The sequence below is a fragment of the Lissotriton vulgaris genome, chromosome 2_1, assembly GCF_964263255.1.
Source record: "Lissotriton vulgaris chromosome 2_1, aLisVul1.2, whole genome shotgun sequence".
NCBI classification, from domain to species: Eukaryota; Metazoa; Chordata; class Amphibia; order Caudata; family Salamandridae; genus Lissotriton; species Lissotriton vulgaris.
Window position 1 is genome coordinate 857,344,124 of NC_141687.1, and position 17,105 is coordinate 857,361,228.

Sequence of the window (17,105 nt, forward strand, 5' to 3'; positions counted from 1 at the left end):
GCTGAATAATTGGGATAGCTCGTACAGACTTCCTAGCAGACTCTTTGAAGTCATAAAGAAAGCAATCACTTTCCTTCACCGGCACAGTAAGCTGAAATCTCTTAGCAGCCTTTTCAATCAGATCATGAAAGCTGGCTATATCCTCTGGCGGAGAACTTGCTTGCGGTAATGGTGACACCGGTGAGGTTGGATCAAAATATATTGGTCCCATTCATCCCCAACCGCATCAACTTGAGGAATTTCCCCTTCCTCAGCTAGTTACCTGAGCGAACTATAACTTTCACCCCCACAATGTACTGTTTATGACCTCACATATTACATCACTCATGACATGTCAGTGACCTCACCGATGACATCACCGAAGCAATCTCAAATGACATCACTGATGACATCATCCACATTACTACTCACACACACATTCAACTTTTCATACACCCACACAACCACTCACATAACCCACTCTCGGGCTCATACAAGTACTCACACACCCACTCACTCACTCTTACAGGCACTGATACACCCATTCACTAACTCATACAGCACACTCAAGACCATGTGCGTTGAATGCATCAAGTACTTGCTACTACCATGATTGCCGCCTTAGAGCTGTGATGATAGCACCGCCCCATGGCTCTGCTCCTCAAACAGAAACGTCAAGGAGGTCACTTTTCTGTTCTTCATGCAAATAGACTTTAAATGTAGTTTGGTTTAGGCTGGAGACATCGCCACAAGGCTCAAAGGTGAATTAGCAACTGCAAACGTTCTGCTGATCGGCTCAAAAATGTACAATAATGTACGAGGAGCTTCCTCGTAGTCGAGGTCTGGACTAAAGTGAGCAGTGTGCAGACCTTTTCTTCGTCAGTCATAAATAATGTAAATGACTCGGACTAAACCAAGGCTCTGCAAAGAGAATCTGTGGGATTTCCATCAGTGCGAACACCGAACCCAGGCGTGTTCGAATGCAAGCAAACCCCTCCAGACATTCAAGCCATCCATCCGCCTTCCAACTAACCCAGATTGCACAGGCAGGGGACACTCTGTGCCTCTTACGAAGTAAAAGAGTGGGCGACCGAATCAGTGCATTTAGATGAGTTTTGAAAACATGTAGCTAATTCCTGCCTTGGGAGAGTAGCGCTCTGTTCTCCAAACAACCAAGCATTGCAGTAAATCCACCCCCCCAGACCATGCCCACCCGGCAGCTTTTTTTTTTTTTAAAGCAATTGCAGGATCCCACACTTAAAAAATAACAAACAATTGCTGTGAATTTGCAGATTCGCCGCGAGTTTGCAGCAAAAATTTAAAAAAATGTTTTTTGCCTTGGCGGGGTCCCTGGGAGAGCCCAGGACCAAGGCTAGGGGCTCAGGGTATTTATACCCTGACCCCTTTTCATTAATTTTCATATTTTATGGGGGCGTGGCCAAGTAGCATGGCCGACAGGACGTGAGCTCCGCCAGCTCCCGTCCAAAGACCCAGATATCCTTGAAATAGATCCTGCCTGGGCTGTTTTCTCCCCGAATTTAAAGACCTGAAGCCTCCCTCATACTAGAGGGACCCTCGGGCTGGAGTGGACGCTGACCGAAAATCTCGCACTCAGCCCCGGAGACACTGCGGGTGCTCTGAAGGCTCCAGCGTGTGCTACGCGAGGCCGAGGTCTGGGCCTGTGCCGGAGCGCCGCTGAGAAGGTAACCCGCCCATAAGAAGCTTCCGCCTGATCTGGTGTCAGACCCGGCCTCGCCGGAGCCTTTTATCATCTGTGGCAACATTGTACAGGCGTTGGTGTGCGGCCCATGTACCAACGGGCGGCCTCGGCGCCTTGATCACCCCTCCCCCCGACGCTGTACCGGAGCAGAGCCTCCCGCCGCGTGAGTGCCCCTGTGGAGGGCTTCTCTCTAATCTCTGAGGCCCCGGAGGCTCCTGTGCGACCGGAGGACGGCGGGGAGGTGCTGGACAGTGGGGACCACGCAGGAACAGATCGGCGCCCTTCCCCCATTGGGCCGCCATCTTGATTTAACATCGGGACTCTGGTCCCCCTACATCACGGAGGCTCGCCGACTGGAGGCCCGCTGGCCTGCGCTGGGCGGCCGCCAGGCGGCCGCCGGGCGCACCTTGTGGAGGGGGGACCCTAGGGACTAAGAGGCCGAGCCACTGGTTCTGGGAGTGAGTGACGCCGATCCGGGCACCTCCTTTCTTGCGAGAGCCCTGCCACCTAGATCGGCCTGAGTACCTGCACCCCCGCTGCCTGTCCCGGCAAGTGGTTTCTACATAGGGCGCTTTCTGGAGAGTCGGACCCCTACATTTGTGGTCAAGGCGGCACCAGGTGGAGTACACGGCCCTCCGCCTTTGCTTGACCTGACGGCAGCTCTATATCGTCTGAACGCCCCCCCTAGGTACCTGCTGCCTGGAGGTGACTGGAGGAGAGCCATAATATTTGACATCCACATCTCCTGGGCGTCCTAGCGCTGAGTACCTGACAGGTGGTGGCTGGGGGGAACACTTTGCGACATAGTAAGGGGTGCGTGATCTTCCCTTCCTGATGGCGACCCGCAAGGATAGGACCTCGAGGTCTTCCAAATCCAACACCATTGTACAGTATACCATCCCGCGCCTGCCATCACAGGGGATTACGCGGCAGACTGGTCCGGACGACGGTGGAGATGGACCAGCAGAACCTTCCAGAGCAGAGATATTGAAGGCTATACAGGGATCCCATTCTGCCTTGGAGAGGCAGATAGAGACTGTATCAATAGATGTCAATCTGCTGCGAACAGATCTCCGTAAGGTGGCGGACAAGGTCTCAGACGCTGAGGGTAATATCACCCAACTGCAGGGGGAGGTGGCATCCTTGCAGAAGACGGTCACACACCTTACGGCCAATACCCGAGCATTGGAGAGAAGAGGTGAAAACGCGGAAGGTAGGGCCAGGCGCAGCAACATCAGAGTCCTGGAAGTGCCGGAACGACTGGAGGCGGGAAATGCTGAGCGCTTCCTAGAGACCTGGATCCGCACCCAGCTGTGTCCACATGGCCTGTCCAGTGTTTTCGTCATCGAGCGGGCGCATAGAGCCCTGGTCCCCCCTCCGGGCCCAGGTGAACCTCCTAGAGCTCTGATCGCGAAGATCCTGAACTATAAAGATCGTGATTGTATCTTGAAAGCTGCAAGGGAAGCGGAGTCTCTTATGATAGAGAACAGTCGAGTGTCCATCTACCCTGATTATACCCAACAAGTGCAGGCGCAGCGTAATTCCTACCTGGGGGTAAAGCAAAAACTTCGGGAGATGAAGCTCCAATACATGCTCTTATACCCGGCCAATCTCAAGGTGCTCTCACAAGGCTGTGCGCACTTCTTTGAGTCCCCAGCGGAGGTGTGGGAGTGGCTGGAGATCAGAGGGGACGACCTACCCCCCGGTGAGCGCGGTGGTCCCCGGGAGTTGTGGGGGACCCGTCCTCAGCGACGACGTCGAGCTAGAGGGAGACGCCATTCTAGGTCGCGGGGTTCCGAGGAGCCTCATGTCACAGTGGGAGCTGATGGTGCTCTCCGTATGAGATCGTCGTCAATGGGGGCCGCTCCAGAGTCCCCCGGAGCATCCACCCCTAGGGAGATTCTGGTCCTGGATACCCGCTATGCCGGATACGGACTCTACAGCTCCGGTGATCCCGGAAACTGCCCTTTCCGAGCCGCAAATGGAGGAGGTTCCAGCCTGAGGTACTGTCTTGTTTATGGTTTGATGTCCTCCGTTTTGGAGGGCCTGTGGTTAGACTATCGATGGATCACTGATACTCCTAACTCCTGCTGGGAGCCCTTGGATGGTTGGGTGGAGCGGAGGACTTGCATCTCATTGGACAGAGGTATGCGGGGTGGGGTCCCCATGTCATGGACGGATGCCTAGCCCGACCTGGGGCTGCTATTGGTGGACATGCCTAGAGACTGTCCTGGAAAGCTGGGTCTTGTGAGGAGCTGGGAGGGGGGGGGGTGGAGGTAATTGGTTGGTTGTGTGTGAGTGTGTGTTGAGTGGGTAGAATGGGGTGGCTGTGTACGTCCTGGCACTGTCAGGGGAAGAGCGGGGTAGCATTTTTGGTTGTTGCTGTCTTCTTGCTCGTGGGTGGGGGGAGTGTTTCTGAGGGGGTTTTGAGTTGGAGGGTTTCTGGAGGGTGGGATGGGGTGAGTGCGCAAAATGTTATTGGCATTGAATGTTTTGTGTTTCAGGTTTCTATGTGGCTGGCTGGGTGGGATGGTTTTTCCGGCCTGGCTTGTGTCTGGGCCCGGAGGTGGCAGGTCGCAATATATGTATCAAACGGCCCGTTGGGCACAATCATCGGACATGGGTTTTAAATTCGTAACTTGGAACGTGCGCGGTTTGGGTACTTGCACCAAGAGACACAGGGTCCTCTCCTTCCTCAAGCGACATGGGGTCTCCGTTGCGTGTCTCCAGGAGACCCATTTAGATGAGGACGGTGCTCAGCGGCTGTCCAAGAAATGGAGAGGCCAGATGTTCCATTCCTCCTTCTCCACCTATGCCAGGGGGGTCCTTATCTGGGTGGCACCTGGGATTCTCTGTGCTGTCCAATATGTGGAAGCAGACATTGAAGGCAGGTATCTGCTTCTTCGGATCAGGCTGGATGACAGGGATTTCTTACTCTTGAACTCTTATGCAGCGAATGTCGATGACCCGAGTTTCTTCTCCCGTCTTCAGGATCTCATTGTATCTGACTTAGATGCTCCCTTCCTCTGGTTTCAACTGTGTATTAGACCCGGATATGGATCAACATCCTCCTCGCTCTGGCACGAAGCTGCGTATGACGGCGCGGCTCAAGGAAGTAATGCATAATTTGGGGGCTGTGGACGTGTGGCGAATGAGCCATCCCACTCAGAGACTAGACACCTGTTACACCCCGATGCACGAAACCCATAGTAGATTCAACCGCGTCCTCGCGACCAATGTTGCTCCATCTCTCACTTTGACGGTTACACACCAGGCCCGATTTCGGTCTGATCATGCCCCAGTGACATGTGTGGCACAATGGGCTAATCAGGCTGCCCGTCCCCGTACCTGGCGAATGCCGATGGACATCCTCCAGGACCAAGTGGGAAGAGATCACGTGGTGACTACCCTGTTAAATTTCATAGACTTGAACTGGGAGGTTGGGGACCTGCCCTACTCCACCAGATGGGAGGCCCTGAAGGCAGTGGTACGCGGGGCCTGTATGGGCCTCGCATATGGGGTCCGGAGGCAGCTGCTATCTGACCTACGTGATGCGGAGGATGTGCTCCACCGCTGTCAGACTCTGCTGGATCCTGACATCTCGGCTCAGTACAGACAGCGTCTCCACCGAGAGGGTGACAAGTCTGGCCGACTGCTGACCTGGATTCTTCGACGGGAGTTCGCACCTGAGAGGATAGTTGCCCTACGGGCTCCTACTGGTACTGCGGTCCACTCGGAGGCTGCTATAATTGAGGTCCTCCGATCCCACCTGCAGACCGTGTATGAAGCTGACCCCTTGATCACGGAGGCATCCTATCGCCCCTATCTTCAAGATTTGGCTCTCCAGACCCTTTCGGGAGAAGCGGGGGAGGAACTAGATGCAGGGTTGACGCTTCGGGAGATCAATGTCGCGTTAGCCGCCCTACCGCGGGCTAAGACCCCAGGCGGGGACAGTTTCCCACCTGAATTTTATCATGCGTTCGGTGACGTCCTGGCCCCCCTCTTGTTGCAAGTTTATAATGAAGCCCTGGAATCTGGCACTCTACCGCCCACCATGAACCAGGGAGAGGTCTGCATGATCCTGAAGCCGGGTGGAGACGGTTGTGATCCTGCAGCGTTCCGACCTATCACCCTGATCAATACGGACACGAAGATCCTCACTAAACTGTTGGCCACTCGCCTGGCCCCCCATATGGCCCACTTGATCCACCCGGATCAGTGTGGGTTCATCCCTGGCCGCAACACGGCAATGAACTTGCGCCGCCTGAATCATATCCTCCATGAGGTACGCGGAAGGGAAGACCCTCATGTACTGGTGTCAATCGACCTAGCCAAGGCTTTTGACAGGGTTAACTGGGGGTATCTACTGGAGATGCTCCAGATGACGGGGTTCGGACCGGTGTTTTGTAATTGGATCTGAGTGCTCTATGGGGCACCCCGAGCTAGAGTTCGGCTTGGGTCGGCCCGTTCTGAGGAGTGGTCCCTGGGGAGAGGCACTCGTCAGGGGTGCCCCCTCTCCCCGCTGTTATTTGCCCTGGCAATAGAACCCTTGGCAGTTGCCGCTCGCACTGAGTGGGAGCGATGGGGCATTAAGGTGGGCGACACCGTGAACGTGATCTCCCTCTATGCCGACGACGCTCTATTCTATTTGACGTCCCCCAGCGACTCACTTCCTCTCTTGATGCGGATTCTGGACCGCTTTGGCGCAGCCTCCAGACTGCGCATCAACCTTGGAAAATCTCTGATTTTCCCGCTCGCGGGCTGTGCTGCCGACCCGGGCGTGGATCTCTCGTGTCTAGGGCTGCGATGGGAGCGAGAGGCGTTCCGATATCTCGGCATCCAGGTGGCCTCGACCGACGAACAACTGTTGGCCTGCAACGCCGACCGAGTGCTCCGGACTCTACACCAATCTGTGTCATTCTGGAACACGCTTCCTCTCTCCCTTATGGGACGATTGGCAGTTGCCAAGATGGTGATGCTACCTAGAATGTTATATATCTTGCAAAATTCCCTGTGCCCGCTTCCCTCTCGTATATTTTGCACGCTCGATTCACTGCTCACATCTCTGCTCTGGGCGGGCGGGCGTAGTAGAGTCCCTTTGCGCACAGTGGTCCGGAGTTGGGAGGAGGGAGGCCTGGAGGCCCCAAGGTTTGACCTCTATTACTATGCGGCACAGCTCTTGCCAGCTGCACGGTGGTTCGCTGATGAGGATAACTGGGAGCTGCAACTTCTGCCAGGCAGAGCAAACGAGAAGGCTCTGGGAGAGGCTTTGATGCAGGGAAGGGGAGCAGACGAGGCTTTGCCCTACGTGGTGCGTCACACGGCAGGAGTCTGGCAGCGATTTGTCGAAAAGGTGTTGAGACGAGCCCCCTTCCATAGGGAGCTCCCGGTGTGGATTTTAGCCCCGGTGCTCGAATGTGTCCTACCGGGAATGGCGGGATGGAGGATGTGAGATCCTGGCGGACCTCTATCCGGATGACTCCTTTGTGTCCTTTGGACAATACCTGCACTACACAGGGCTCCAGGAAGTAGCTAAAACAACGTGGCCTCAATTCCCGGAGGCGCCCCCGCTGACCCATACCCTCGACATCCTCTTACGTGTGGCAGAGGGAGGAGGCTGGTCTCCCTGTTGTACACAGCCATGCGTCGGGACTCAACCCCACCGACTGCGCCGTCCTAGGCGGCCTGGGAGGCAGACTTGGCGATGGCTCTAGAGCCGGGACAACGCAAGCGTATTGGGCTCCTGACTCGGAAGGTCTCGTGTAATGCACGGTTCAAGCTGATCCATTTTAACTTTGTCCACCGCACCTATATGACCCCGGTCTCTTTGAATTGCATCTCTGCGGATAGGCGGTACAACTTCCCTAGGTGTGGGGCGGAGAGAGCTGGATTCTTCAATCTAACCTGGGAGTGCCCGCAGGTCGTCAACTTTTGGAGGGAAGTGGTGGACCATGTTGGCTACAAAACTCCGGATTTCTCTAGACCCGCTCCATTGTCTCTTGGCCCTGGTACCCAAGCCCAAAAAGAGAAACCTGTCCTACAAGTTTCTACAACTGTTGCTAGTGTTGGCAAGACGGCGTGTGGCCATCACCTGGATGGGGCAGAGAGCTCCCGAGTTGTCCCTCTGGCTGAGAGATGCTAGAGAGTGGTCCCTAGCTGAGGAGACGCATATGCAGCGCACACGCCGTGATGGGAAGCTCCAGGATGACCTGCTTACCTGGAGGATGATGTGTGCAGAGGGGTTGACGGATGATGATTCAGATGCCACCAGTGCCGAATTGTTCACCCCTAGGGAACCCGGTTCCGAAGGGGATGGGGAGGGAGACGGGTTGGTGGGCCCTGGTCCGGGGTAATGCCCTGCTCAACGCGCACTAATGTTCCCTGTGTATATATCTGCGATTTGCTTTGATTCCCGAATGTCTGTTTCTAGATGTGATGCCTGCGCCTTTCGGGCCCCCCACATGGATGACCTGACTTTTCCACATGCTTTATTACTGATGCCACGCACGGGGGGTTGTTCTTGTCGTTTTTTGTTGAAATTGTGTTTACTGAAAAGCATATCTATCCAGAGAGATAGGAGTAGGATTACATGGAGGACATAGAAGAGAATGTGTATATATAAAAATCAGCGGATATCACGATGTCTGCATACTGTTCATGTACGGCTATGATTACTTGAGACATGCTCTGATTCTACGCCACCCAGCCTCCGGGATGTGGGCCCATATGGCTGTGTATTACCTTGAATGTGGCATGTAGCCAATCTTGCCCTCGATCTACCTGAGAGGCTTTGACGACCTGTGCCTTCTGTGTTTCCGCAATAAAAATATTTTTCAAAAAAAATAAATGTTCATATTTTATTTGGGACTCAGCTGAGTCAGAGTTACAAAATGGCTGCCAACACTTCCTGGCTGAAGTGTTGGCATCTAATCAGATATCTGCACGATTTGCAAGGTGTATGTGTCCCTAGATACACAAATTTGGATTTTATTTAACATCTCCAAATCTACTGATTAGATTTACACCAAATTACAAAAGGGGCGCTTTCTAAACCAAAAGCTACCTTTATGCCACGTTTTAGCATAATTCCATCTAGCGGTCCGGGCCGTAGTTGTGTATAAAATCCCTACTGGAATTAATATAGGGAATGCACTTTTTTTTTTACCCATCCCTTTTCTTGGCCCCTGCTTGACGAATCGCCCCAGAACTTTCCATGTACAACTAGAATAACCAGCACACTTTTTGTGAAGATTTGTCAAATGGCACCAAAGATATAGGCAAGTCAGAAAATGCCTTACCTATGGAAACAGGGTTTTAGCTAGGACTACATACTGGCGACAACCAGTAGGTAATATAAATACACATATACAAACATACATACATATACATTCACCCATGCACTATGGGACCTGGACATCTCATTGAAGGCATGGCAAAATACTGCTCGACCTATTGCTTCATTGTTAACTGTGGTACCTAGGCAGTAAGGACATGTGGACATATGCCTGTTACTCATATAGCAGCTCAGTAGATGTCTGGTAAAGGTACTCTTACAAACAGGGCAGTCGAAGTAGATACTCCTTTCTTTAAATGTGCTTACTTTACCAACCAAAGGACTTCCAGCCTTTTGGTGGCAGACCACTACAGATGCAAAAACCCAACTAGATACACTGTTCCTTGATAGGGCATATCCTTTTTTTAGACTCATAGGCTAAGAAAAGCTGATTCAACTTTCTGAACACGAGTTTTATAGAGACAGAATTTGAGACAGGGCTACAAATCTAGAGTATTAAGTACTCTTTCCGCTGCATTTGAGGGATTTTGGAAAAAAGTTTTAAGAACAATAGGTTTGTTACAGTGAAAGTCTGATGGGATCTTGGGAACCAATTGAGGATTTGTTCTCTTTATAATTCAGTCAGCTATAAATTTCACAGTCTTCCAAGCCGAAGTCATGGCATCATCTGTAAGTAGCAGTCAATGGTGAAGTCGAGGCCATTGATGCCACAGACACAGATACTCTCGTTGGTACAGCAGATGATGTTGCCATTGGAGTCTCATCAAATGTTTTTTCGTCAACAGACTATCAAACTAGGGGTCAGTCGATGTCCTTTTTTTTTTTTTACATCAGAAGATGTTTTTAATAAAGGTGTGGAAGGCTTCAACTGGGATCCTTCTGACCATGCTGATCTAGCAGATGTTTTTTTACAGTCTAACATTCCGCTCTTTGAAGCAGGACTTTTATCTGCCGGCCCTTGAATATTTTCTTCTAAGAGGTTTCTTGTGAGGTGAACATGTTTCCTCACCTTCCTCTTCCGATGACGGTTGTGCTTGACTTTTTCTCCTGTAGCTAAAGTAGAAACCTGGCCTCTGTCCTTGAGAGGCTTTGATAGAAAGGTTCTGAAGATCTTACAATCCTTTGGTCTACGATGTGGATGAAGGCAGTAGAGGCATTCCTTGTGGAGGTCTTCAGAATATAATCTGAGTTTACCACAATATCAGAAAAGGCCTTTTTGTAGCAGACTGACATTTTTCTGTCTGAATTAGCTCTCAGTAAATGGAATTCTGAACATGTATTCAAACAGAGTTGAAATAAATGTCACTTGATGATCAAAAGCAGCTGAAAAGCAGATAAACTGAGCAGAGTTCAGGGAGACTCCCTTAACACTCAATGTGAAGTTCGAAATCAGAGGTATTGTGGCTCTCAAGGGGTAGAGTACCTCAAAAGCTGCTTCCTGATTGGGTGAAGAAGGTTGGTTCCCATTAAAATGTGAATTGGTTAACAATTTCACTTGTTTAAGTTGTGCTGTGCAAGGCTTGTCTTTGTACAGATTATTATAATTAACGTGGGTCTCCCATTTCTGACAGGGAAGATTCAAGTACATGAATCTATGAGAGGTTCAATACCGGAAAAGTTTAGTCTTTCAGGGATGTACAAAGCAGAGACCAGCATAGTATACCTTGTAGTGATATGTAATCAGAGTAGCAGAGTTTTGCACAAAGGTCACATTTGGGGCAAACAATTTTAACATCTGTGACAATATTGACCTTTTAAAAATCTTTAACATAAGAGGACTAAAGAAAGGAGAAGTTGCATTAACCTGAAGATTAAGGAATGATTAACTGATATGAAATTCTGATACTACCTCAGTTAGAAAGGAAGGACGAGTTCTCATGACCACCGTATTTAAGTGGAAGATAGCATAGGGTTCCACAGTCAATACAGCCTTCAGCTTACTAATCCTATGCATGCAATTAAAGCAACAAAGAAGTCTACTATGTAAGACACTGCAGACAAGATTTGTGGATGATAGGGGACCCATTAATTTGGAAAATACTACAGTTGGGATGGGAATATCCCTTGCAGTGTAAATTAATTAAGTGCCCTTGCCCGGAGTGCCCAGCTGTGGGAGAAACTGGTATTCTGCCTCTTTGTTTGACCCTGGCCCCATGCTAATCATGCATGGGGACAGATGCCTAGGAATGTCACTTGTAATGCAAGGACCATAACTTGTTCTGCGACCTGAAGGTGAGCACAACGCATACCCTCATAGCAGGCATAGGACTGCTCCGTCCTATGCCCTGGTTACATCACATAAAAAAGTGGTGGCAGCATACAGAGGATTTTGTAACTCAGTGTAACTAGACCTATTTGTCTGTGTAAGGGAGAGTGCGATCTACTGATCTCTTTTCGGTGAAGGTCTGCTATTGTATGAAACCACAGATATTTGCACTTACGTTCTGTGTGCGTGTCAAGTGTGTTTATGTGCAAAAAGTGCGTGGGCCAAGTATGGTAAGAGGACTGTGTGTGAAAAGAATTGGGAGTATTGGGACCGGTAGGATATATTTTGCTGTAGACCCTGGTTTAGCATGGTGCAAGATGGAATGTGAATAAATCTCCCCAAGAAAGTCGAAGTGTATTGACTGCATTCCTGTAGTGGGCCGTTGGAGACGAAGATACTTCAGAGGACTACTTACTAGTTCTTCCTAAGAGCTTCTATTTGGTAGATTGGGAGCGGGATGGGTGAAACTGCAGCTTCTGTTCGAGGAGAGGATGTTTGCAGACAATGCCTGCTTTATTGTCTTACCTGGATTACTGCAGTAGGAAGGCTGATGACAGCTAGGTTCAGAGATTTAACATCTCATTGTACCCACATTGTCAACAGACTCCGCACTAGTGCTAACTGCTATGAGAGTCATCCTCTTACACAAGCCTGTATCTGAGGAACAGACAGAAAATTACATTTGAAAGAAACCAACACAAACCTGATCTGAAAATTTGGACAGTGGATACACATCCTCTGCCTTCAAAATGTGCATAAGAGAAGCATCCAAACCACCCCCCTTTATACCAGTTCTAAGTTCATGACCAAAGAAGAAAGTACTCTGAGGAGTACTTGAAGGAATGCTACATGACAAGGGCTTGTTTCTGCCTAACAGATATTCCCTCATCCTTGGGATACTATCAACAGAGGTCTGCACTTTCTGCTGGAGGAACCGAGGGTCTGTTAGAGCCTATACACATACCTTCTAGCTGAGAGGGAGAAGTTGTGTGCCTGGCCCTGTAGAAGGACAGAACGTCCAGGAAACAAGTCCTGTGAGTTTCCAGTGTGAGGAGCAAGCAGAAAATGTAAGAGACTACAAGGCAGTGAAGCTAGGAGTGGCCTATGTGAGAAAAGGTCCCCCAGTCACAATGGTGGCTCTTGCCATGAACACCACCAAGAATAGACAAGCGTCATGTTTGATGGCATCCTGCTATGTGCCGGAGAGATGGGTGGTGCAGCTGCGGACATCTTCTATGTCAGTAGTGGAGTCGAGGATTATGCCTAATTATCTCTTCGCTTTAATCAGTAAAACATAACAGCAGTCAATTAAAGCCACAAAAAGTCCTTTCCCTGGCCGCTTAGGGAGAAAGCGACAAAAAATCCATAGTCCTTCAATAGTGTCATCCTTCATCAGGCTCCACAAAGTCCTCTTTCACTGCCTGCGCCTCCTCTTTCTGCGCTGCTCAGCAGCCAGTTAAGTGGTTCCTTCTTTCTTCGTTGTGTATAAAGTGTCAGATTTCTGTGCTTTTCTATTTGACTTTAACAAAGGATAATGTGCTATTGTTTCATGCCGCTTGGGCTTGCGCTTCTTTTATCAGATTCCTAATGAGCTTGGCCAGTTAATTTCGTTGGTTGTGGGACTGCTAGTGCGCTCCTGATGCAACTTCTCTCCCCATCAAGGCCGTGGCCCGCCGCCCACAGAGAGCGCTGCAGGGGGCGCCACGACGTTCTAGCCCGCCGTGCGCTGCTCCCATTTTGGGATTTAAAACGTGCACCGTAAAGGCCGGACATTGCTCGTCCTCGCCCCCGGTTGTTCCAGCTGACGGATCAGCGGTATGGCCGAATCTGTATTGTTCTGTTACTGCCGTCAAGTTTGCTTTGTGATGCCCGGGCGCAGATAGAGGTGCAGTGCACCATTTCGAACACCCTTAGGGGTCAGTAATGGTTCTAGTCCTAAAGAGTCTTGTGGGACACCCTTGCTGGTCAGCGTCTACCCATTGTAACCAAGGGTGATTTTGATGTGCCTGGGGAAGCGCCCTTTAAATTGTGCGTCCAATAGGAGCACCCATACCTGCCTGGGTTCCCCTAGCCCCTCATCTGGTCATAGTTACAAGCCCGTCCCTGCCTCGGATCTTAGCCACAGGTGTTTCCCTCTACTGCCACCCAATGACACAGGAAACCTATGAGGACTCCTCCTCTCTGGCCTACCTCCAGTGGGACAAAGGCTTCTACGAGGCAATTGACACATCGATCTACAGGGCAGTCACTGAACTAATGGCCCCCATGAAATAGAGGCTGTTGGAAAGGATAGGACAAGAGTGTGCAAAGTTTGCCCATTCCCCACTCCCTGCCCAGGGGAACCCCCAGACAACCCAAGCGAGCCCCTCCACCCCCCCCTAGGAAAAGTGTGAGGGAGGGGTCGATAAGGTCACAGTTTCGCGAAAAAAAAGCAGTCTTTGGCCACGACCTCCCTGTAAGAGGCCCTCTCCCACACTTGCCGGCGCTCGTCTGCCCAAATACCCCATGACCTCAGGATGGGGACTCTGTAGAGGAGTCAGACGATGAAGCAAGCTCTACTAGATTGTTGCGCCCATCTTTTTACCCGGCCCAAACACATGTGTGTCTCGGATAGGTTGGTCCCGGATGATGATATCTGCCCTTGGTCGGCGGGGTGGGTCACAGCACAAAAGGTGGCTAAGTATGTGGCGCTGCACCTCACGAAGCCATTGGAGATCGAGGCCCGCAGTCACTTGAGAGCTGAATTCCCCCACCCCACCCTAGAGGGGAGGGTAGCCCTAACTCCCGAAATCGATGTGAAGATGGCCACTTTCCTGGCCAAGTTTGTAAAGGATCCTAAGAAAGGAATTGACAGAACTTGGCTCTCCTGTCAAGATAAGCTGTTAGATGCCATCAGCCCGATCACCAAGATCCTGGACATGGCAGAAGAGGCCAAGGCCTCGGGCTGTCTCATTGACCCTGATGTCCTGTCTAGCTGGTAACAGCAGGCAGTTTGCTTCCTGGGGAATGCCAACTGCACCTTGTCTACAGAGCTTCACCGTTCCCTGCTCATCCAAGTCGACCCGGAGCTAGGCAGTCTAGTCTCCTCTGAGGCAGGTGCAGTAGTGCAGGGGGGTTTGTTTGGTGACCCCTTCATCAAAGAGTTGGGGAAGTTCGTGGCAACTTTTACGTCACTAGAAAAAGCCCAAACCAATATAAAACGTGTCTTTACCCCTGGGTTGTCACGGAGCAGGTCGTGGCAGGAGCAGCTTGACCAGTCTCCTCTTCGTCCTTGTCTAGGGGGCAAAGATCTGGGCGCGGGCAATATCAGGCACACTTACGCTCAGGCTGGGCCTCCATTACTTCATATGCATGGGTTCTGCAGACAATGCAGGGGTTCCAAATAACATTTTATGGTTCCCCTCTCCAAGACGTGTGTCAGCACCCCAACGCTATCCCCAGATCTATTCAACTTATACGTAGAACCTCTTACGGAGATCCTTCAAAAATCACAAGTATCCTATCACATGTATGCGGACGACACGCAATTATACATAAAGATCGCCTCCCTTGAGGACATCGACCTAATGAACAAGACATTAAAGAGTGCTCTGCAATGGCTAACGATGAACCATCTGAAACTAAACGCCCAGAAAAACGAATTCCTTCTAATCTCACCGACAAAGAGCCAATCTGAAGTTATAGAGTGGACTAAACTGGTGACTGCGCTAGAATGCACCCCGACCCTAGTTAACTCAGCCAAATCACTAGGAATTACACTAGATAAGAACCTCGACATGAAAAACCATATTAACGCAATGGCCAAGAGCGCCCGCTTCCACCTGAACTATTTAAGAAAACTGAAACCCTTTATCACTGAGACAGATCTAAAACTGGCTATACAATCACTAGTCATCTCGAGGATCGAATATGGCTGCACCACATTGGCGGGCCTGCCAAAAACATCCACAGCACCGCTAAAAGCCTGCCTCAACGCAGCGGCGAGACTCATTACGGGAACAAAGAAATTCGACCACATTTCTCCTCACCTGAAAGCACTACACTGGCTACCTTATGAAGCCAGAATTCAAATGAAGATGGCCTGTATCACGCACAAAGCGGTTCACCACAACACTCCGAGATATCTAGCCAAGAAACTTCAGATCTCAGGAGGTAACAGAACTACGAGAAGCGCAAAGGATTTACTATTACGACCAGCATTTTTCCACAAGAAAAAGACCTACAACAGAGCATTCTCCGGAGCTGCCCCCAGAATCTGGAACTCACTCCCTCCAAACATCAGGAAGATTCAAAATACAATAACATTCAAACGAGAATTGAAGAGCCACTTGATGAGTAAATACCCTACTTAGAGTAACTTAAGGATCACCGGGATGATCAAAGACGCTAACGGAGTGCTGCCCTCTCCATGGAAAATGGGAAAGATCATCATCGAACAATGAACTGATACCGTGTGCAAGCCGAGGCTTGACACTTCACAGCTACCTCGTATACATGTGTGAATTTGAATTTGAACTATATCTCACAGTCATACTATTTAACTTCTATCTCACTTGATTTATTTACCAATATATGTGGAACTTTAACTATTTGTCTCAACCACTATATATAACTTCTACCTCACTTGATTTATTTATACTTATTATCCTTGATATGCACTGAATCGCCTTATAACCCTACCTCAACGAACATGGTTTGTTAATATGACACAGGCCAAGCCTGCTCTCCATTTAATGACAATTGCACAATCATTATGATTATATATATTAATCGCGTCCATACAGTATATTGCCTTTCTACCTCACTATGCTCTTGTTGCTATTACTGCTTTTATTATCTTTGTATGCAATTCCTTTCTGTTAAGCGCTCTGATACCCACGGGTCTTGTCCGCGCTATACAAAACACTATAAATAAATAAATAAATAAATAAAACAGAGCGCTGATAGATGAAGAGGTCTCGGCCCCCCTTCAGAAGGGAGCTATCTGTCGTTCGGCAGTACACCCTGAGGGTTTCATCAACAACGTCTTCCTGGTTGACAAAGCAGACGGGGGTTGCAGGCCTGTAATAAACCTCAAAGATTTCAACAAGTGGCTGGTATATTGCCACTTCAAGATGGAGGGAATTCAACTTCTCAGGAACATGCTATTCTCATTCGATTGGATGGTCTTCCTGGACATGAAAGATGCGTACCTGAGGGTTTCGATTTTCCCTTCGCATCGTCGTTTCTTACAATTTGTGTGGGGCTCCCAGAGCTTCGAGTTCCTCACGCTGCCCTTCGGTCTTTCATCTGACCTATGGTGCTTCACCAAGGTTCTCAAGCCGGCAGTGGAGCTTTTGGGGGCTAAGGGGATTCGGCTAATAGTCTACCTCGACGATATGCTCATCATGGCGCAATGCCACAAGAGATTGACCTTACATCTCTAGTTAGTGATAACCCTGTTGCAGGGGTTAGAGTTTGTGATAAACGAGAAGAAGTCTTTACTAACGCCAACGCAAAAGGCAGACTTCTTGGGCTTCGTCATAGACTTTAACACCTCTTCTCCAAGTCTTTCCTCCTAAAAGATCGCGAAGATAAAGCATGAGCTCTGCCAGACGCTTGCCAAGCAGTGCAGATCACTCAGATAGTTTGCTCACTTGGTGGGTCTCCTCTCCTCAATTCAATTGATTTTTCCAGGTCCATTACACTATCGAGCCTTACAATGTCTGAAGGCGCACCATCTCAGGAGAGGCCTCACGTATTCGCAGTTGGTTACTCTAACAGACAAGGTCAGATAGGAAATGGGTTGGTGGCTCACCCATATTGAGGCTTGGAATGGAAGAGCTATCTTCAGTTCTGCCCCTGAC

At 50.0% G+C, this 17,105-nt stretch overlaps 1 protein-coding gene across 2 annotated transcripts in view; it reads right to left on the reverse strand.

Annotated features, from left to right (window-relative positions):
- Positions 1–17,105, reverse strand: part of UBE2F (ubiquitin conjugating enzyme E2 F (putative)) — a 1,298,841-nt gene that overhangs the window by 203,899 nt on the left and 1,077,837 nt on the right. The gene's annotated exons all lie outside the window — the stretch shown is intronic.